General features: G+C 35.1%; 1 protein-coding gene and 1 non-coding gene across 2 annotated transcripts in view; both read left to right on the forward strand.

The window, feature by feature from the left end:
* FSTL5 (follistatin like 5) overlaps positions 1 to 22,493 on the forward strand; it is a 791,029-nt gene that overhangs the window by 553,161 nt on the left and 215,375 nt on the right. The gene's annotated exons all lie outside the window — the stretch shown is intronic.
* Positions 10,062 to 10,166, forward strand: LOC122238234. Its single transcript, XR_006217190.1, has one exon. It is a non-coding gene; the product is annotated as a U6 spliceosomal RNA (small nuclear RNA).

A 22,493-nucleotide genomic window follows, 5' to 3' on the forward strand; every position in this document is an offset into this window, starting at 1 on the left:
ATTATGTGTCTAAACCCATGGCTTTAATTACTATGTTTAAGTTGACACATTCTAAGTTATACTTCTATTTAAAATTTCTCGCTCTCTTTTTTTTTTCATTCGAATGTGTGAAATCCAAACCAATATCTTTATTTCAAAAGCTGTGACATTTCCAGTGTTTCCCACTCCGTGCAAATGTAGCCAGAAAACCAAGTCATGTTAGAGTTCTCTCTCAATTTTCCCCTCAAATCCAATCTATCACCAAACCTTGTGAATTTATCTTTTTTATTTACCTTACATCTCTTCTGTCATCTCATTTCCACTATGGCTGTCTTAGTTTAAGGTCCTATCAGTTCTCACCTTCAAACTTGACCCTTTCCTACTGAGACCAACCCCACCCCCCCGCCCCAGTTGAAACATGCACTTTATATCACAGGCAGACAGATTCTCATAAAATGTATAGCTCTTTAAAACCTTTAATGGTGTCTTCTAGTTTTCATGAAAAAAAAAAAAGATTCAAATTATTTAGCTTACTCTGGAAAGCCTGTTTATTAATTCTTCCTACTATTCATACAATTCCATTCTTTCCTAAAGCCCCTCCAGAACACTAGCTGCTTTCTATTAGGTTGTGTTATTATTACCATTCTCAAACACATTCTTGTCTCTCTGGAAAACCATCCCTTGTCATTTTCATCTAATGTATTCTTTACAAATAGACAAATGCTTCTTATGCCTAAATTTGACTTTTTTAAAAGTTCTTTTTCCAGTAACTACCATACTTGTTGCATCATGATAAAACTGTTAATATTCTTGCCTTTTTTCTCCAGACTAGAAACACTGAGTTCAAGGACCTTGGCATATTTAACTTTGTGTTATAATGTAATAGTTAGCACTATACTGACACATAGGAGATAATCAAATTTAAATGTACAAATAACAAATGACATAGTGATATTTCTGATATTCACAATTATGAATTTATTTGTACACTTTTTATATTCAAATCTTGCTAGAGATTTTATTTACTTACTCTAGCTACTTGCAGGATTATCAATCAACTGATGTTTATTTACAATCAATCATTTAAGCCTAGCATAGCTCAACAATTTCTGGATTCCATTTCTTTAATAACATTTCTAATTAAGCATATTGATTTTTTACTACAGTTTCAATTTAATCTTTTATCATATGCAATAAGGGGGACAAGAAAAAGATGAGGGGCAACACATATTTGGTCATTGCTTAATCTTTATGTATTCAACACATATTGATTTAACTGCTTCACTTTTCTAGGTACTCAGTTAAATTCTGAGAACATACCTAAAAGAGACAGCATTCCAGGCTTCAAAATCTCACAGATTGAAGGAATCAAAGAAAGAACACAACTGCATTATATTTGATAATGCAGTATGAAAGTTTCCTAAATACAGATCTTCCTCAACTTACCATGGGACTACACCCCAATAAACCCGTTTTAAGTTGAAAATATCTTAAGTGGAAGATGTATTTAATACACCTAACCTACTGAACACCATAGCTTAGCCCAGCCTCCTTTATAGGTTCCCAGAATGCTCATATTTGTCTTCAGTTAGGCAAACTCACCTAACATAAAGCCTATTTGATAATGAAGTGTTGAACCTCCCATGTAATTTACTCAATATGGCACTGAAAGTGAAAAACAAAATGATTGTATGGGTACGGGCAATTTTGTTTACCCCGGTGTAAGAGTTGTTTACCCTGGTGATTGCGTGGTTGGCTGCAAGCTGTGGCTCACGGCTGTTGCTCAGGGTCACTAGAAGTGTTAGTACTATACCGGGCTGGCCCAGGAAAATATCAACATTAAGATCAAAGTACCGGGTCTACTGAATGTGTATTAGTTCCACACTTGGCAAAGTTGAAAAATCATAAGTTGGAGACCATCTGTATATGTACATTTGTATATTAATGTGCAAATATATAAGGAATAGAAAAGGGAAGTCAAATTTAAGTTACAGAGTCTCAGAAGACTTCTAAGAATACACTAGTCTTGCAATTTAGAGGAGAGCTAGATGAAGGAGTGGCAGATAGGTATACTGGGAAAGAGTATATATCAGGCTTGAGATAGCATAGTATATTTAATGCATTGCAAGTCCCTTGTGTATAAACAAGCAAGGACAATAGATTAATAAAGGGCTTCAGTATATTAATATATTGATAAAAGGTTTGAATATATTACAGAAAATTAGGTTTTTGCACTTGATTATCGAGGTATACATTTACATTTACAACATATAACACAATAATAACATTGGATGGATACTTAATATTTACCAAGCATTGATATTTATCATTCTAAAACAGTATACTAACTTATTTATTTCACAACACAAGAGAAACCAACATTATCTATACCTGTACACAATATGATGTTTAAGTTGTTTTAAGTTTATTTTTTACTTATTTTGAGAGAGAGAGACAGAGAGTTGGGGAGGGGCAGAGAGAGGGAGAGATAGAATCCTAAGCAGGCTCCATGCTTCCAGAGCAGAGCCCGACCCAGGGCTTAAACTCCTGAACTGTGACACCATGACCTGTGCTGAGACCAAAAGTCTACCACTTAACCAACTGGGCCACCCACACACCCCCCCCCAAGTTGATTTTTTAAATGCTTATTTATTTTGAGAGAGAGTGAGAAGAGGGGAGGGATAGAGAGAGAGAGAGGCAGAGAATCCCAAGCAGGCTCTGCTCTGTTAGCCCGGAGCCCGATGCAGGGCTCAAAACCAGGAACCGTGAGATCATGACCTGAGCCAAAATCAAGAGTCAGACGCTTAACAGACTGAGATACCCAGGCACCTCTAAGTTGATATTTAAGTGCATCGTTTTGATAATAATCTTGGTTCTCTTAATAGTTTATCTTTGTCCAGTCACCTTGGTCCATGTTTGCAGATAGAACTATAATTTAAACAAATAATACATCTATAAAATTTTAAACAACTTTTTAGTTTCATAGCAAAGGAGAACGGCAAGCACAATTTAAAGGATATATAACCTATGCCAACTGATCTTACAGACCTCCTAAAATATATACCATTCATTTCACAGTAGGCTTTCCATTGCCCTCTAATTATAGTTAACTTCTTCCTAACCTTTTAAATAATGACCAGATTTAGGAGCTACATCTACTACACAATTTATTTTAAAAGAACCGAAGAGAAATTCTATGGTATAATTGCTTCACAGCCACCAACAATCATAGGGTTCAAAATCAAAATCTTCTTATCTAATTAAAGGCATAATAGGTGCAGACTTTTTAATACAGAAAGACAACCAATCACTTTAACAGTAATTGTTGATTCTTATTTTCTTAATCTTTCTCCTTTTGTACAAGAAGCAAAATTTATGGTTTAATATAAAATAAAGAAATAGGGGGCGCCTTGGTGACTCAGTCAGTTAAGCATCAGACTTGGGCTCAGGTCATGATCGCATGGTTTGTGAGTTCCAGTCCTGCATTGGGCTCTGTGCTGACAGCTCAGAGCCTGGAGGCTGCTTCAGGTTCTGTGTCTCCCTCTCTCTCTGCCCCTCCCCCACTCACACTCTGTCTCTGTCTCTCTCTCAAAAATAAATAAACATTAAAAACATTTTAAAAATAAAATAAAATAATAAAATAAAGAAATAGTATCATAGATATCTCTGTCTTGAAACAGTTTTCATAGAAGCTACCAATAGTATACTTGTGAGTACTCAGTGTTTTAGATAGAGAAATTTAAGAAGGCTATGAGAAATGATTAACCAAAAAGAAAAGAAGTTGTAAAATCCAATGTTGTTGTTCCTTAAAGGATTTGCTATTTCTGTTCAATTAGCAGGGTTTTGTCAGAGGTTGGGGATTTTTTATATATTTTCTTCCTAACAGTATACACTATTAAAATAAGGCAAGGACATAAAAACACTACTAATAAAGAACATCATTTCTTAAATTTTTTTTGCTCACTCAAGGAAGTTGATGGAGAGGTGTGTGAAATCAGTTATATTAGTGAAGCATGTTAATTGGCAATTACTTGCAAATTACTGTTTTTCCTCCTGAAAATGAATTATATTTATGACAGAGAACTCTAACAAACTCTTAAATTTATATAATCAATGTTCAAACATATTTATACTGACATTGTGATTCACAAAACCTTCTTTCAATGGAGGAAAATGCATTGTTATTTTACAACTTTTGTCTAAAATAATTAACTAGCTGTTGTCCCAAAGGCAGATATCAAATCCTCCCTTATTTTATTCATTTCTATTCCACTATGGCATATTTAAGTCTAATGACTTAGGCTCAATGAGCTTCTTTGACAACTCATCAATGAATTTTTACAAAGCCAAAAAATATGTATGATTAATAATAGGGGCCATATTATATCATCTATTATTCTAGATAAGAGGTACTTAATTTATGGCAAAAGTTGGCTTCAGAAATAAAGACAATCTTCAGTGTATGAGGTGAACAAGGACAATTTAACTTTTAGAGAGAGAGAAACTGAAATAAACATGATCACAATGATATGTTGTGACATTGGTTCGTATTCTGGGTTAAGGTAAACAACTAGAGGGCCATTTTTTGCCTGATGCTTTAGAGTCAATTGCTGGAAACAACGTAGCAGTGATGTTACAAAGCTATTTAACAATACCATATTTTTCAATGCCATACTGAAGTATGGGCTAACATTCTCACCTGAAGATTATTTAATTCTCTAGGGATGTACATTTGCCCATTAACTACTTATTGGGACAAAGACTCTGAATACGCGTGTTGTTAAGTTGTATATATGTTGTCCAAAAGAGACGCAATTGATTTTTGTTCTATAGAAAAAAATAACTCCAAAATAATTGTTTATTAATCACTTTTGTGTTTAACTTAACAAACTTACCTCAGCATGACTTTCCCAAATTATACAAATCTCTGCTCCTCAAATGGACTTTAAACTAGCTCTACTGTCCTGTTGGTTTCCTCATTAATGAGATAAATAAAACTTTGTCTCCTGCTCATTTCATATTTTTACTAGAATTGTGTTTTAACTCTTTTATTTTTTTAATGTTTATTCATCTTTGAGAGAGAGAGAGAGAGAGAGAGAGAGAGGGGAAGGGACAGAGAGGGTGACACAGAATCTGAAGCAGCCTCCAGACTCAGAGCTGTTAGCACAGAGACCAACGTAGGGCTTGAACTCATGAACCATGAGCTTATGACCTGAACTGAAGGAGATAATAAATGACCTGAACTGAAGTCAGATGCTTAACCAACTGAACCACCCAGACACCCCTGTTTTAACACTTTTAAAGCTACACTAACAGTGTTTTAAGCTGCCTGCATCTACAGTTCTTACACACTCCAGCAGGATATTTTGGTAAAATGTGATTTTTACTTCCAGCAATTTAACTGAATAAAAAGAGGGAGCTATTATTTACACAATTTAGTGATAACATTCGGTGTTAGAATCAGTTTTTGTTTTTGTTTTTTGTTTTTTGTTTTTTTTTTTTTTTTTGGCGGGGTAGGTGGAAAGAACTTAATTGCTTCTACTGTATTGAGACATTCAGAGACTTTTAACATAATCTGTGGCTCAAGAGAGATATGCATCCGTGAAACACTGAAGTGTTTGCTGTGAAAGTGCCTTGGTAATTGAAGGTTGGCAAGGAGTGAAATCTCTCTAAGTCACAACCTTTTTATTTGTAAAGAAAATAAAAGACATTCCAGCAACTTGCCTTATAGATTTGTGAAAAAATTATATTAAATGAAACATACATCTTTAAAGTAACACAAGATAAATAGTAAAATTTAATAAGATTTAGTTCTCCTTCCCTCACAAGAACATTTACTCCATTCCTTTTGTCCTGACTTAAATTCCCTTGTTCATTTACTAATAAGATTTTATCCTATTATATCTGAATATTTTAATAATCAAAGAAGTGAAAAATCAATTTTTAAGTAAATTAGTGAAGCATATCTAACACCAATGAATACTTCATAAGAAAATATAATATTCACCTTCTAACTGAAAAACACAAAAATAATTATCCAGAAAATGTTCTATTTCAGACTCTTAATATTACATAGAATATGTTTTCCTTGACACAAATTCCTAGAGTAGAATATAAAAATTACTATCTAGTGAGGAATATCAAAAGAATACAATTACATTAACAGAAAGATATATTTGGTCATGTAATTTACTTTGAAAAAAAATCTTATTAGCCTTAAATGATACTAATTTTGAAGACTTTGAAACAGTGCACACCTATCTCTAATTATACCATGGCAACCATGTTTCTTTGAATCTATTTTCCTCTAAAAATAAAATGTTACTTCTGTGCAGTGGAATGGCGATCAGTTGAAGAGTGTTGTTTTCATTGAAGTTGGAGTTGACCTTGTCACATGTTAAAATAAATCTTATATGAGTCAAATAAAACTTCAATATATTTCTAAATTGGAGGTAACTTTAAATGAGAGAAGTTAGGATACAATAAATCAAGAATAAATCAAGACTTAAAGGAAATGCCTAAGAAAGACCCCACTTATATAATATGCTGAAATCTCATACAGCTTGCTTTAATTACCAAGTTTATTCGGGCAGCAATTTAAATTTGAAACTATACTTCTTAATATATACCTAATTTTTTATTATTAAAGTTGTCTAGTCAAAACATCGTGGCAATTATGTATGCCTAAGAAGGCTATATGGCATTTTGAATAATAATTGTGTTGTTAAATGAATAAAATATCACAGCACCAAGGACCAAATTAGTGTTGTGGGTCACATGCATTATTGATAGAAGAAAGGAATATGAATTAGTGGACTAAAAAATTGATGGGGAAATTCAGACTTTGGTTTTGAAGAATTAGAAGGAACAGAAAATTCTTTTTTTAATGTTTATTTATTTTTGAGAGAAAGACGTAGAGCATGAGCGGGGGAGAGGTGGAGAGAGAGGAAGACACAGAATCGGAAGCAGGCTCCAGGCTCTGAGCTGTCAGCACAGAGCCCGATGTGGGGCCCGAACTCACAAACTGTGAGATTGAAGGAACAGAAAATTCTAAGAAATATGCATAAATGTTAATTATAAGGACATTTCATGGAGGCAGAAATGGACAAATAATATTCAGAAGACATGAATCAACCAACTCCACTGCCATACTTGCTCTTACTATGTAAGACAACAGTAGGGAATGGAATTTTCTTGCCTTTAAATTGATACTGAAAAACGTCTGGGTGCATCTGATAATTATTAACTTGGCCTGTGAAGAATTCATTTGCTCAAGTATTGCTTATTTGTTTCTAATTGAACAAATATGTCACAAAAATGTTGGGGATAGGCAGGATGACATTTTGTGTCAGATTCCTGTTAAGATAACAGGTATAGATAGCAAGTGAGTTTCTGTCTCTTTCATACGTGCACATGAAGCACTGTCCTGGGGAAAAGCAGGAACAAAATAGGACTCAAAAACCTGGGTCCTGGTGACTATTGCACAGTACTATTAGTACCACACAGTACCCAGTACTATTGGTAAAAAGTGAGTTAGTTTCTTGTTGGAATTAGAATATGTTTTACATAAATATGTTGACTTTGAAGTCATCTAATGACATCCTGTTGAAAATATGTGTAGTTTGAAGATGCAAGATCTAATGTTCATATTTATAAAAACTTAACCAAAGTGTAACATGATTCATATGCTCAATCGCTGTTATTTACTGTTTTGGAGATCCTTCAAATTTCCAGTTATAGTTATGGTTTTGAGATTGCTGTTATTGAATGTCTGTTTTATCTTAAGAAATCTACTTATGTCATCTCTTATGATAGAAAGGCATCAGCATCTCAGTTTTACAGCTAAGAAGAGCTCAAAGAAGGTAGACAACTTCAAGGGCCAAGTTGAGCTGGAGATTGCTGAGTGGCCAGGTGTCACAGTAGCTCATTGACACTACACGCCAAAATGAAACCCTTTAGTCACTTAGTGCAAAATTATAAGCAACAGGCTAAATAGAGGAAGGCCAAATCTCCCACTGTTTCATTTTTCTCTGTCAAATGGCACCAGACAAGGGTCAGATGCATCAGCACAGATATGGTGGATTGCTAGCCAAAATGGAAGTAATTATATCACTCCCAAGAGAAACTGAACAAAACGATCCTGTAGTTTTATGGACCTGGGTGGAGGAGGAGAAGGAAAGGTAAGGGCTAGGAGTGGCAAAGTACTAAATACTTTGTCAAGATTCAGACTACTAATGGACAAGGAGAAAAAAGTGTCATGTCCCTCCCCCATCCTTTTCCCCATAAAGAAATCTCAGCAGAGGTGTCTGTCACAGGTGTCTCTTACATTGGTTCCTGATGGGGGTAGAGAATGGAGGCGCTTAGGCTGGTAATACAGATAAGAGCATGGCTGGCTGGCCAAGAGGTCCTGAGTTCCTGACTGTAACTTTCTCCAGAAACATCCGTGCATTGGCTGTGCTCCGAGTCTGGTGTAGGAAAGGCAGCTCTCCCTTACAATATCTGCCAACCAAAACTTTTGTAACTGCCTGTGGTCAGGCCTGAAAGATCACACATAGATTTTTTGAACAGAAGCCTGACTCCTCAATAATTTTGGCATAAACCGATTCAACCCAAACTTGTACCCATATAGCTTGAAAAAAAAAAATCCCATTTTATTCTATTCAAGATCGCTGTCCTCATTAAAAACATTTTTAGTAAGTTGACTTTATTGATTTTCCTATAATCTCTTGGAACTTTACCATTCCTTACTAATAAAATATATGTTTGGAAATGTTTGCTGCAACTTAGCATAGAAAACAGAGTTGGAAGTAGAGATATATGTGGTAGTCCCATAGGCCACATAAAAAATGATGAAGGAAAAAAAAATGATGGAGGAAGAATTCCTTGTGTGAAATTTATGTTAGACAGCCATTGGGTTCTGCTGCCTGGATGTACCCTAAACATCACTAATCTCCATATATAACACAAACCTAGATTTTATTAATGATTTATTGATTTAATGTCTTTCTGCTTTGTCTAACACATATCTATATACACGTTGCCTTAGCTCCCTCACTAAATTCCAAGGTCTTTGCTCACTGGTAATGCTTAATTCTGGCAGTGCTTAATTCATATTTTGTAACCATATAATAACCAAAATAATATCTTCACAGGAAGTTCTCAATAAATACTATTGAGTGGAGTATGCTAAGCAGTCAATAAAATATAGAGTTTTATTGGTCCTTGAGATCAGTGACTTTTTTTTGGTACATCCAGGTAGCAGAATAACATGGCTGTCCATTAGTAGTCTGAATCTTGACATCAGAAATGAGTAAGTGACAAATTATAATCGAGGGCTTGAGATTGGCACAGCCAACCTGATAGGAAGTTCAAAGGAATAAATTACTAATTAGAAATGAAAGTTTCAGATTGAGATGCATTATAAAATTAAAACTTAAATTTCATTGGGATTTAATGTTACTCTTAATGGATGAAAGTGATTTTAAATGTCCTTTTTGGCATCTCTTTGCACATTAAAAGTAATATGGCCGTCATTCATCTTTGGTTAATCTGAGGAAGTAAAATGATTATACTTTGAAATTATGTTTTATGTAGTAATTTTTCTTTAGGCATAATTTTAAAAATGGAGCTGCCATCCGTGTGTTTCCTTTAAGCAGTTTTTATCATGGTGGTCATACTTCTGATTAGAGTGTAACATTTCTACCTTAAGAAATCCTTTAGACTCATCAGGGCTCATTGATATTTTAAATACAATTTATTGTTGTTTTGTTACCACTTACCAAAACTAAAATATTCTCCATAATTTAAAACATAGAGATTATAGATTTTCAAATCCAATCAGTTCAATAAAAACATATTGGAGGAATTAACATTTTTTGAGTGCCTTTAACATGACAGACACAGTGCTGTGTTATATTAAATTGGCTCCTTCAATCATGATATTCAAATTCAATAAAGAAAGGTGCATTCCCACCCCCACCCCCCCGCCATTTAAGTATGAGAAATGGAAGCTAAGAAGACTGATTTAACCAAAATCTTACAAAGGGAGCTAGAAGTAAAGTCAGAATTAAAAGCCGTATTTGGTGCTTGCTTGGCAGTACATAATATCAAATTGGAATGATATAGAGAAAATTACCATGGCCTTGGTGCAAGGATGACATGCAAAACATGAAGCATTTCATTTAAAAAAAAAAGCCAGATTTGTTGGCTTCAAAGTCATACCATTTTGTCTGTACAGGAATGTTTCTATCCATGTCTATCTAATTGTTCCTTGTGTATTATATTTGAATTAAAAATGAGTTAGGGACACCTGGGTGGTTCAGTTGGTTAAGCATCTCAGCTCAGGTCATGATCTCATGGTTTGGATTGGTGAGTTCCAGTCCCGCACTGGGCTCTGTGCTAACAGCTCAGAGCCTGGAACCTGCTTCAGATTCTGTGTTTCCCTCTCTCTCTCTGCCCCTATCCTGCTGGTGCTCTGTCTCTCTCTCTCAAAAATAAATAAACATTAAAAAAATTAGTTATTTGCCTGGGTGGTACAGTTGGTTGAGCAACCAACTCTTGATTTCTGCTCAGGTCATTGTCCTAGAACTGTGGGATCAAGCCCTGTGTGGGACTCTGCACTGAACCTGGAGCATGCTTGGGATTCGCTCTCTCTTCCTGTCTGCCCCTCTCTCCCCTGCTCATGCTCTCTCTCTCCAAAAAACAAACAAACAAACAAAAAACAAAAAACAGTTATTTTGGCATATGATGCCATCATAAAACTATTTACGACTATTCCAAGTCTATACCTGTATAATAGTATCAGTATAAATTCAGAATTTTTATAATAATAATTTCCATTTCAGATATGAAATTACATGTTTTATTACATATAGAATAGAAATGGTATTATTTTAATATTCCAGAAAAATACTTCGATATTACCCCAAGTTATCATGTGGAAAATTATCTGGTTATACATGATTTATGCCTTAAGTTACTATAGTAACAGATCTGAACATGGTGAATTATCAAAAATTAATTCAATATAATTAACAACTAAGATTCTGAGGGTCAATATTGGCACAAAGGTACCTGATAAAAGCACACTTCCTAAAATTATTGTGAAATACTGCTATTAAAAACTGGTAAATATGGAAAAATGGTCAACTTATTAAGACTTCAATTTGCATATGATTAAAAAGAACTTTTTGAAGGCTGTCATTCCCATATAATGGATATTTTATTCTGCTGTCCCATTAATGAAAAATAGTGCATGCTATTGACAAAGTAGAGTTAGAATGACAAACTGATGTTTCCTAACACGGCTCCAACTGTAGCGGCTGTGATGCTGGCCAAAGTGGCCCCACGCGGCTTACGTGTTATTCACCACAACATGGGCTTCTCTGTCTTGTCCAATCTAGACTGCATCAGACTTCTGTATAGGATTGGAATTCAATTTTGTACACAACAGATATGTACAAACTCAATCTACAGAACAGAAACTGATACAGATTATATATACATATGTGTGTGTGTATATATATATGTAAACACTTTAAGGTAATGAGCCTACAAAAAGTAATTAACTTACTTTGAAGAATGAAAGTTTTTAATGTGCTGTGGTTAAAAAACAATAGACATCTTGACTATAGAGAACAAACTGATGGTTATCAGAGGGAGGTGGGCAGGGGGATGGGTGATGTAGCAGATGGGAGTAAGGGGGGCACTTGTCTTGATGAGCACCAGGTGTTGTGTGGAAGTGTTGAATCACTATATTTTACACCTGAAACTAGTATTACACTGTTTGTTAACTAGCTGGAATTTAAATAAAAATGTGGGGAAAAAATAAAAATAAAATATTTCTAAAAAAAGAAGCAAAGAAAAAAAGGGATAAACAACAACACTAACAAAACAATAGATACAATACAACATATACAATATTGCTATAAATCTGTAGCTCTACTCACATTGTTAAGCAGCTTTTAATAAGTATCTACATATGAGAATGAAAAAATACATTATAAAATCATCAAATTTTTTTTTTTAATTTTCTTAACGTTTATTTATTTTTGAGACAGAGAGAGACAGAGCATGAACGGGGGAGGGTCAGAGAGAGGGAGACACAGAATCTGAAACAGGCTCCAGGCTCCGAGCTGTCAGCACAGAGCCCGACGCGGGGCTTGAACTCACGGACCGTGAGATCATGACCTGAGCCGAAGCCGGACGCCCAACCGACTGAGCCACCCAGGCACCCCTAAAATCATCAAATTTGAAGTGTACATAATTTTTCATGCTTTCTAGTTATACTTTCCTTCTTTCTTTTTGTAGCCAATTTCTGTAGCTTTATTAGCAGATAGGAAATTACTCTCTCTATATAAATTGTTTACCTTATTTTATTTTTTTAAATTTACATCCAATTTAGTTATCATATAGTGCAGCAATGATTTCAGTAGATTCCTTAGTACCCCTTACCCATTTAGCCCATCCCCCCTCCCACAACCCTCCAGTAAGCCTCAGTTTCTTCTCCATATTCATGAGTCTCTTCTGTTTTGTCTCCCTCCCTGTTTTTATATTATTTTTGTTTCCCCTCCCTTATGTTCATCTGTTTTGTCTCTTAAAGTCCTCATATGAGCAAAGTCATATGATATTTGTCTTTCTCTGATTGGCTAATTTCACTTAGCATAATACCCTCCAGTTCATTCCACGTAGTTAAAAATGGCAAGATTTCATTTTCTGATTGCTGAGTAATACTCCATTGTGTGTGTGTGTGTGTGCGTGTGTGTGCGTGTGTGTGTGTGTGTGTGTGTGTACATATATATATACCACATCTTCTTTATCCATTCATCCATTGATGGACATTTGGGCTCTTTCCATACTTTGGCTATTGTTGATAGTACTGCTATAAACATGGGGGTGCATGTGTCCCTTTGAAACAGCACACCTGTATCCCTTGGATAAATGCCTAGTAGTGCAATTGTTGGGTCATAGGGTAGTTCTATTTTTAGTGTTTTGAGGAACCTCCATACTGTTTTCCAGAGTGGTTGCACCAGCTTACATTCCCACCAACAATGCAAAAGAGATCCTCTTTCTCTGAATCCTTGAAAACATCTGTTGTTGCCTGAGTTGTTAATGTTAGCCATTCTGACAGGTGTAAGGTGGCATCTCATTGTGGTTTTGATTTGTATTTCCCTCATGATGAGTGATGTTGAGCATTTTTTCATGTGTTGGTTGGCCATCTGGATATCTTCTTTGGAGAAGTGTCTATTCATGTCTTTTGCCCATTTCTTCACTGGATTATTTGTTTTATTGGGTGTTGAGTTTGATAAGTTCTTTATAGATTTTGGATACTAACCCTTTATCTGATATGTCATCTGCAAATATCCTCTCCAATTCTGTTGGTTGCCTCTTAGTTTTGCTGATAGTTTTCCTTCACTGTGCAGAAGCTTTTTATTTTGATGAGGTCCCAGTAGTTACTTTTTGTTTTTGTTTCCCTTGCCTCCAGAGACATATTGAGTAAGAAGTTGCTGTGGCCAAGATCAAAGAGGTTTTGCCTCCTTTCTCCTCGAGGATTTTGATGGCTTCCTGTTCTTACATTTAGGTCTTTCATCCATTTTGAGTTTATTTTTGTGTGTGGTGTAAGAAAGTGATCCAGGTTCATTCTTCTGCATGTCACTGTCCAGTTTTCCCAGCACCATTTGCTGAAAAGACTGTCTTTATTCCATTGGATGTTCTCTCCTGCTTTGTCAAAGGATAGTTGGCCATATGTTTGTGGGTCCATTTCTGGGATCTCTATTCTGTTCCATTGATCTTAGTGTCTGTTCTTCTGCCAGTACCATACTGTCTTGATGATTACAGCTTTGTAGTATAGCTTGAAGTCTGGGATTGTGATACCTCCTGCTTTGGCTTTCTTTTTCAAGATTGCTTTGACTATTCCAGGTCTTTTCTGGTTCCATACAAATTTTAGAATTATTTTTTCTAGCTCTGTGAAGAATGCTGGTGTTATTTTGATAGGGATTGCATTGAATATGTATATTACTTTGGGTAGTATCAACATTTTAACAAGATTTGTTCTTCCTATCCAGGAGCATGGAATCTTTTTCCTGTTTTGGTGACTTTTTCAATTTCTTTCATAAGCTTTCTATAGTTTTCAGCGTATAGATTTTTCACCTCTTTGGTTAGATTTGTTCCTAGGTATTTTATGGTTTTTGTGCAACTGTAAGTGTGATAATTCCTTGATTTCTCTTTCTGTCACTTCATTATTGGTGTATAAGAATGCAGCTGATTTCTGTGCATTGATTTATATCCTGCAACTTTGCTGAATTCATGAATCAATTCTAGCAGTTTTTTGGTGGAATCTTTAGGGTTTTCCATATAGAGTATCATGTCATCTTCGAAGAGTGAAAGTTTGACCTCCTCTTGGCCAATTTGGATGCCTTTTATTTCTTTGTGTTGTCTGATTGCAGAGGTTAAGACTTCCAATACTGTGTTAAATAACAGTGGCAAGAGTGGACATCCCTGTCTTGTTCCTGACTTTAGGGGAAAAGTTCTCAGTTTTTCACCATTGAAGATGATATTAGCGTTGGGTCGTTCATACGTGGCTTTTATGATCTCGATGTATGCTCCTTCTAGCTCTACTTTCTTGAGGGTTTTTATCAAGAAAGGATGCTGTATTTTGTCAAATGCTTTCTCTGCATCTACTGAGAGGATCATATGGTTCTTGTCTTTTCATTTATTGATGTGATGAATCATATTAATTGTTTTTCGGATATTGAACCAGCCCTGCATCCCAGGTATAAATCCCACTTGGTCGTGGTGAATAATTTTTTTAATGTATTGTTGGAGCCAATTGGCTAATATCTTGTTGAGGTTTTTGCATCCATGTTCATCAGGGAAATTGGTCCATAGTTCTCCTTCTTAGTGGAGTGTCTGTCTGGTTTTGGAGTCAAGGTAATGCTGACTTCATAGAAAGAGTTTGGAAGTTTTCCTTCCTTTTCTATTTTTTGGAACAGCTTCAAGAGAATAGGTGTTCACGCTTCCTTAAATGTTTGGTAGAAATCCCCTGGAAAGCCATCTGGCCCCGGACTCTTGTTTTTTGGCAGATTTTTTATTACTAATTTGATTTCCTTACTGGTTATGGGTCTGTTCAAATTTTCTATATCTTCCTATTTCAGTTTTGGTATTGTATATGTTTCTAGGAATTTGTCCATTTCTTCAAGATTGCAAATTTTATTGGCATATAATTGCTCATAATATTCTCTTATTATTGTTTTTTTTTTCTGCTGTGTTGGTTGTGATCTCTCCTCTTTCATTCTGGATTTTATTTATTTGGGTCCTTTTCTTCTTTTTGATCAAACTGGCTAGTGGTTTATCACTTTTGTTAATTCTTTCAAAGAACCAACTTCTGGTTTCATTGATCTGTTGTACTGTTTTGTTTTTTGTGTTTTTTTTTTGGTTTTGATAGCATTAGTTTCTGCTATAATCTTTATTATTTCCTGTCTTCTGCTAGTTTTGGGTTTATTTGCTGTTCTTTTTCCAACTCCTTAAGACATAAGGTTAGATTGTGTATCTGAGATCTTTCTTCCTTCTTTAGGAAGGCCTGGATTGCTATATACTTTCCTCTTGACCGCCTTTGCTGTGTCCCAGAGGTTTGGGGTTGTGGTGTTATCATTTTCATTGACTTCCATATACTTTTTAATTTCCTCGTTAACTGCTTGGTTAGCCCACTCATTCTTTTATAGGATGTTCTTCAGTCTCCAAGTATTTGTTACCTTTCCAAATTTTTTCTTGTGGTTGATTTCGAGTTTCATAGCATTGTGGTCTGAAACTATGCATGGTATGATCTCGATCTTTTTGTACTTACTTAGGGCTGATTTATGTCCCGGTATATGGTCTATTCTGGAGAACGTTCCATGTGCACTGGAGAAGAATGTATATTCTGCTACTTTAGGATGAAATGTTCTGAATATAACTGTTAAGTCCATCTGGTCCAGTATGTCATTCAAAGCCATTGTTTGTTTGTTGATACTTTGATTAGATAATCTGTCCATTGCTGTGAGGGGGTGTTGAAGTCTCCTACTATTATGGTATTACTATCGATGAGTTTCTTTAGTTTGTGATCAATTGATTAATATATTTGGGTGCTCTCACATTTGGTGCATAAATGTTGACAAGTGTTAGGTCGTCTTGGTGGATAGACTCCTTGATTATGATATAATGCCCTCCTTCATCTCTTGTTACAGTCTTTATTTTAAAGTCTAGATTGTCTGATATAAGTATGGCTACTCCGGCTTTCTTTTGTGGACCATTAGCCTGACAGATGGTTCTCCATCCCCTTATTTTCAATCTGAAGGTGTCTTTAGTTCTAAAGTGGGTCTCTTGTAAACAGCATATAGATGGATCTTGTGTTCTTATCCATTCTGTTGCTGTATGTCTTTGGATTGGAGCATTGAGTCCACTGACATTTAGAGTGAGTACTGAAATATATGAATTTATTGCCATTATGATGCTTGTAGAGTTGGGAGTTTCTGGTGGTGTTCTTTGGTCCTTTCTAGTCGTTGCTGCTTTTGGTATTTATTTAGTTATTTCTCTCTATATATATATTTTTCATCTTTTCTCCCCTCAGAGAGTCCCCCTTAAAATTTCTTGCAGGTCTGGTTTAGGGGAAAAAAGGAAATCATTTGAGAATTTGAAAAAATGAATACACTGAAGTATTCTAAAATGAGATGATGGGAGTAAAATAGAATTTTAAAAAATTTACACAAAAGTAAAGAATATAGTAGAAAAAACTTAAAGAAAAATATTTTTAATAAAAATTCAAAATAAAGATGAATTTTTTCTCTTTCTGTATTCAAGAAAAGGAAAGTATTGTAAAAGACAAAAAAAAAGAAAGACAATTGAATAGATGGACCTGCTCACAGATTGAAATATAACTGAAATTACTTCATTTTCCTGTAGAAGTCAGACTATGAAGCGCTTTATAGTCCATAAACTAAGTAGGCGGTGAGACTTGTGTTCTTGAAGAGCAAGGTTGGCCCTGTTGGGCGGGGCTCAGTTTAATGGATCCGCTCTCCACTAGGTGGCTCTGCTAGCCTACTGGAGTGGATTGTTGTGGCGCTCGTAGGTGTGTATGTGCATGTGCGGGAGTGGTGAAAATGGCGTCACCCAGCTACCCAGTCTTTAGTATGTGAACCCTGTTCTCCATGATCAGCAATAGGGCACCCGTTCTCTGTCTTCAGCTTTTGTCCACTCCCCGCTTTTTCTTCACTGTCCGTGACCAAGCCCCAGGCACTATCTCTCTCCCAAGTTTTGTCTCAGATGTGCCTGTATTCCCTGGCCCCTTACTTCTGAAGAAATGCAGCTTTGACCTGTTCCACCCCTCTGTGGAAGGGTCTCACCAAGCAATGGCCGAATGCCAGCTGCACCCAGGAATGATTGCTGGACCCTGCTGCTGCTGGTGTCTCAAGACTGTGGCCAGGTGCCAGTCTGCCCCAGAAAAAGTTTGCAAGTAGTGTAGCAGCAGCTTTTCAGGGATTATGAAAAATCACAACACACATCTGGCACCAGGCTTCACCCTTAACGACCTTGTTCCAGCACCAGCAAATGTGGCCACCTCCTGGGGTCTGCTGGGACCAGGTAGCTTCAACAGTCTCTACCAAATGTCCTTCCAACAGTGGAACTGCTTCTTCCTGTGTGGCCTGAGAACCTCCTGGACCCCACTCTGTTCCTGGAGATTCGCCCTTCCCACCAGAGCACCACAAGGTATCGAGCTGTGGAGTTAAAGACTCTGCACTCCACTTGTTTACGGTCTTAATGGAATTTAAACCCTCTCCTTTCTCCTTTCTCCTGTTTTAGTTTAGTCCCTGCAGCTGTTTCCAATTTTCCACTTTCTCTCCAGCTGCTTTTGGGGAGGCGTGCTTTTCCTGTATTCTCACCCCCTCCCCCAGTCTCCATCCTCTCCGCCTGCAAAAGCAGCTCCCTGCCCGCCGCCTGCTTCTCTCTCCCCATGTTCACCTTTCCGTGCCATGTACCTGCTGAAATCAGTGGTTAAGATTGTGCAGATTGTTTTGTTAATCCTCCAATCAGTTTTCTAGGTGTGTAGGATGGTTTAGTGTTGGTCTGGCTGTATTTCATGGGGGTGAGACACACAAAAAACTTCCATGCTGTTCTGCCATCCTGGCTCTTCTCCTCTATTCTTTAAATATTTATATCAGAAGATATCTTGATTTTCAATCTTTAAAACAAATTTTAAATATGTGGAAATATACATGAAGAGAAAAATTAAGATAAAATAAAAGTGCTTATTTCTGGATTTCAAAATTGAAAGTTCTTTAGGCTTTCAAAACTTAATATGTAGTCCTATTAATATAAAAAAGGGGGAAATCAAATTTAGTGCAGTAACTTATGGAGTAGAGGTCCACACTTCAATTTGGCAGACAGGGGAAATTCAAAATATGAATGGAGTTACTGCTGTTATCCTTTAGTAATTGCTTCAAATGCATTTTCTTAATTGGTAATAACTATCTTATCTCTTATGAGTAAGCATTTATCTTCCCCACTGCTTTTGTCTTATGTAAAATAGTATGTAATCAGTATTGGAAAATTTCGCTTTTCTATATCCCCCCCTGTAATCTGTCTCATCACTTAAAAATTTCTCTTGCAAATGTAATTGCCTAAGAGCTTATGTGAATTTAATTAAAGAGAAATAATAAATTTGAGATGTATAAGCAAGTCCTTGAGAGTTTTACCACATCCAATATCTCAAATACATTAAATAAAAGCTCTCCAAGCAAAGGGTACAAGATATTCTGCACAAATCTGCTCTTAGAGGTTCCACTTAATGAAGAAAAGTGATAGCCTTCTTTAACAGAAATAAGTAGATATCTATCATTGACTTGAAATATATCATGCCAGAAATCACTCATTTGGGATATGAAATGTAATACCATCATTTTATTATTTTGTTTATAAACCATAACACACACACACACACACACACACAAAACTGAACCTAAAACAATTTATAATTTTATTTTATTTTATTTTATTTTATTTTATTTTATTTTATTTTATTTTATTTTATTTTATTTTATTTTGCTTTTTATTTATTGTCAAGTTAGTTAACATACACTGTAGTCTTGGCTTTAGGAAGATTCCTGTGGTTCATCACTTACATATGACACCCAGTGCTCATCCTAACAAATGCCCTCTTTAATGTCCATCACCCATTTTGCCCACTCTCCCAACTCCCCACCCCCATCAGCCCTCAGTTTGTTCTCTGCATTTAAGAGTGTCTTATGTGAACCGAAAACTAATTTAAAGTAAAGTATTATGAAAAATTACACAGGAAATGATTTTGTTGATAACATAACTGACATATCCTGACAAACAAGGATTTCATTTAACTAATATAAAAACTATAAATAATCTTAATGAGCAATAAGCATAATATATTTTATAAAGAGTCTAGATACAATATTTTAGATTTAAATTTTTAAAAAATGTTTACTTATTTATTTTGAGAGAGAGAATGCACAAGCAGGGGAGGGGCAGAAAGAGAGAGGAAAGAAGAGAATCCCAAGCAGGTTCTGTGCTATCAGTGCAGAACTTGACATAAGGTTTGACTCACAAACTGTGGAATCATAAACTTAGGCAAAATCAAGAGTCAGAAGCTTAACCGACTGAGCCACCCAGGCATTCCTCAGATTTCAATTTTTTAAATATATGGTCATTTGGTAGTCATGTATTTAATTTAATACCACATAAATGTTGAGATAAAAATGGAGTAATTGGAATGAAAGCGTGTTTGTAGTGATAAATAAAAAATAAAAAATAAATAAAAATTCACCTTCTAATGTTTTTGTCATTGTTTGTACACTTGAGAATGAGACAGGAATGGTATTCATTAATATCATAATTTCTAATTGCATTCAATATCTTATGAAATGAAACATGGGCCCAAATTTGAGAAAATTCCTATTGTCAAGGATGAGTTCCAGATATAATCTCAAATACAACTGGGTGTGTGTCTGTGTCTGTGTATGTGTATCTACATATAATTTTAACTGCCACCACCCCTTGTGATGCTTGATATTTTTGTGAGTCTATCAAGAAACTCTAGAAATAAAGTTAGAATGGAACTGAGGCTTTCTTTATTTCTCAAAAATCTATTCATAAATTTAAAAAATAAATGTTTAAGTGTTGATATAAATAATATTTCTCATGTTGAAGACACAAGTATGTTATATGTATTTTCACTTGACACTTTATTGAAAATTCATAATTTTGTCCTTACATCTGTGAATACATCTTTCTTGTCTTTGCTTTTATTCCTTTTCCTTGACTTACTGCACCTTTTAGAAACTCCAGTAAAATGTTGAATGAAAATGATGATAATGGGAATTTTTCTCTTCTTCAAGTCTCAAAAGGAAGCTTTAAGGGTCTGACCCTTAAATAGGATGTTTGCTGTAGACATTTTGAATACCTGTTGGCAGATAAAGGAAGTTTATTTTATTCTGAATGTCCTAAAAATGTTATCATCAAAGATTCTTTTCTATCAAATATTATTTTTTTCAGCAGTTATTGGGATGGTCTTACGAATTTTCTCTTTTAATCTTTTACTGGAAGTTGAATTTTATAATATGCACCAACCTTGGTTTCCTGGATAAAGCAAATTGGGCATGATTTATTGTAATGACCAAGATATCCTTTATCAGATTGAGGTAGTTATTTTCTGTTCCTGGTATTCAGAGAATTTTATTATTAATGAGAGTTGAAAATTGTCCAGTGTTTTTTTTCTTCATTTATTAACGTGATCATGCTATTCTGATAACATAGTAGATTATGGTATTTAGTTTTTAAGGTTTAGACTAACTTTTCATTCCTGGAATAACTCTATTTGTTCATACTATATTATCTTTTTATGTGTTATCATTTACATATATTGCTGTTTTCCAATACTAACATTTTAACAGTTTTGTCTATATTTATGAAATGCTATAATATTCTATTTTAGCAATGTTTTTCTCATGTTGTGACATCAAATTTTTTCTGAGCTCATAAAATATGTTGAGAGGTGCTTTCTTCTGTACTTGTGGAAGTGTTTGTAAGATTGGTATATTAGTTCATTCCTTAGTCTGTCTAGGATTTACCATTGAAAACATCTAAAATATGAACTTTCTTGGTGGGAAAAGATTTTGACAATAAAAACAATTTTTGGGAGATGTAGAGCTATACAGCTTCTGTCATGTCTTGTTGATTGAGTTAACACATGGGCTGTGTCTCATCAACTGTAAGATCGTGACCTGAGCTGAGATCAACAGTCGGATGCTTAACTGACTGAGCCACCCACATGCCTCAAGATTTTTTTTGTCATTCCTTTTTTTTCTTTGAATCTTTGATCCTATTTATAGCATCCTATGTAAACTCCTTATTTACTTAATGCAATAGCTCAGTCATCTAAGTATTAGTTTTTATTGACAGATTTTTTTTTTCTCTTCAGTTTGGTCCTGTTTTTCAATTTGCTTGTCTGGTTTATTTTTAATTGGATAGTGTATAGTAAGAACAATATGTTATGAACACTGTGGATTCTTTTTTCTTTTTCTGAAGAGGGCTCTTTTTTTTGTTTTATTTTGTTTTTGTGTTTGTTTTTTTCTTTTTCTAGTAGGCAGACTATATGACTAGACTCAAATTCCAAACTCTCTTGCCTTAGGCAGTAGTGGAAAGTTCTGCTCAGTTTCTCGTATACAAGCATAGTTCAATGGAAGATATTAAAGGGATTTAGATGTAGGAAGAAATAGTTGGTTAAAGAATGCAACTGAAGTATTGAAAACAGGGTGCTTAAGAAAAAAATAGATATTGTAGCATTCCAGGCAAATATAAAATGTAAAAAGTAAGGCAGTAGTAGAGTGGAAAGTGTTGGGTTTTTTTGTTTGTTTGTTTCTTTGTTTTTAATTTTGCCAGCCCAGAATTTCTTTATCTTCTTAGATAACCATCTCTCCATGACTCTGTGTCCATGGGTCTGGATGTAGATGACCTCATCCTTAGTTCCAGATGGGGCACACATAACACCGTAGTCACCAAAACCAAAACATGTAGTCAATATCAATCCCAAGTTTTGGATGAATGGATAGATTTTTTTGAGCTCTTTCTGCTCTTCTTAGATTTATAAGGATATACTTCTGGGGTCATATCCTGAGAAATTCTATTATGGGAGCCATTATGTGGATATAGTCAGCCTGAAAATGAATATGTCATATAAAAATCAGAATAGAGGTGTAGAAACAACAAATGCCAGATATTCATGACATCCGATGGTATCCAGGATCCATTTTTTTACCCAAAGGTAGAATTTCCAGGTACTAACTTTGATAATAACAAAATATCTGGGAAAATGGAGTAAGGGTAGGGCAATGGAAATTCCAGAACAATATTGTGATCAAAACAATTAAAAAATAAAGTTGAAATTGTTCCTGATCAAATCTATACATCATCTTAACTAGGAGCTGAATATGAATACAAGTAAGATAAAACTCAAA

The sequence above is a fragment of the Panthera tigris genome, chromosome B1 (assembly GCF_018350195.1).
Source record: "Panthera tigris isolate Pti1 chromosome B1, P.tigris_Pti1_mat1.1, whole genome shotgun sequence".
NCBI lineage: Eukaryota > Metazoa > Chordata > Mammalia > Carnivora > Felidae > Panthera > Panthera tigris.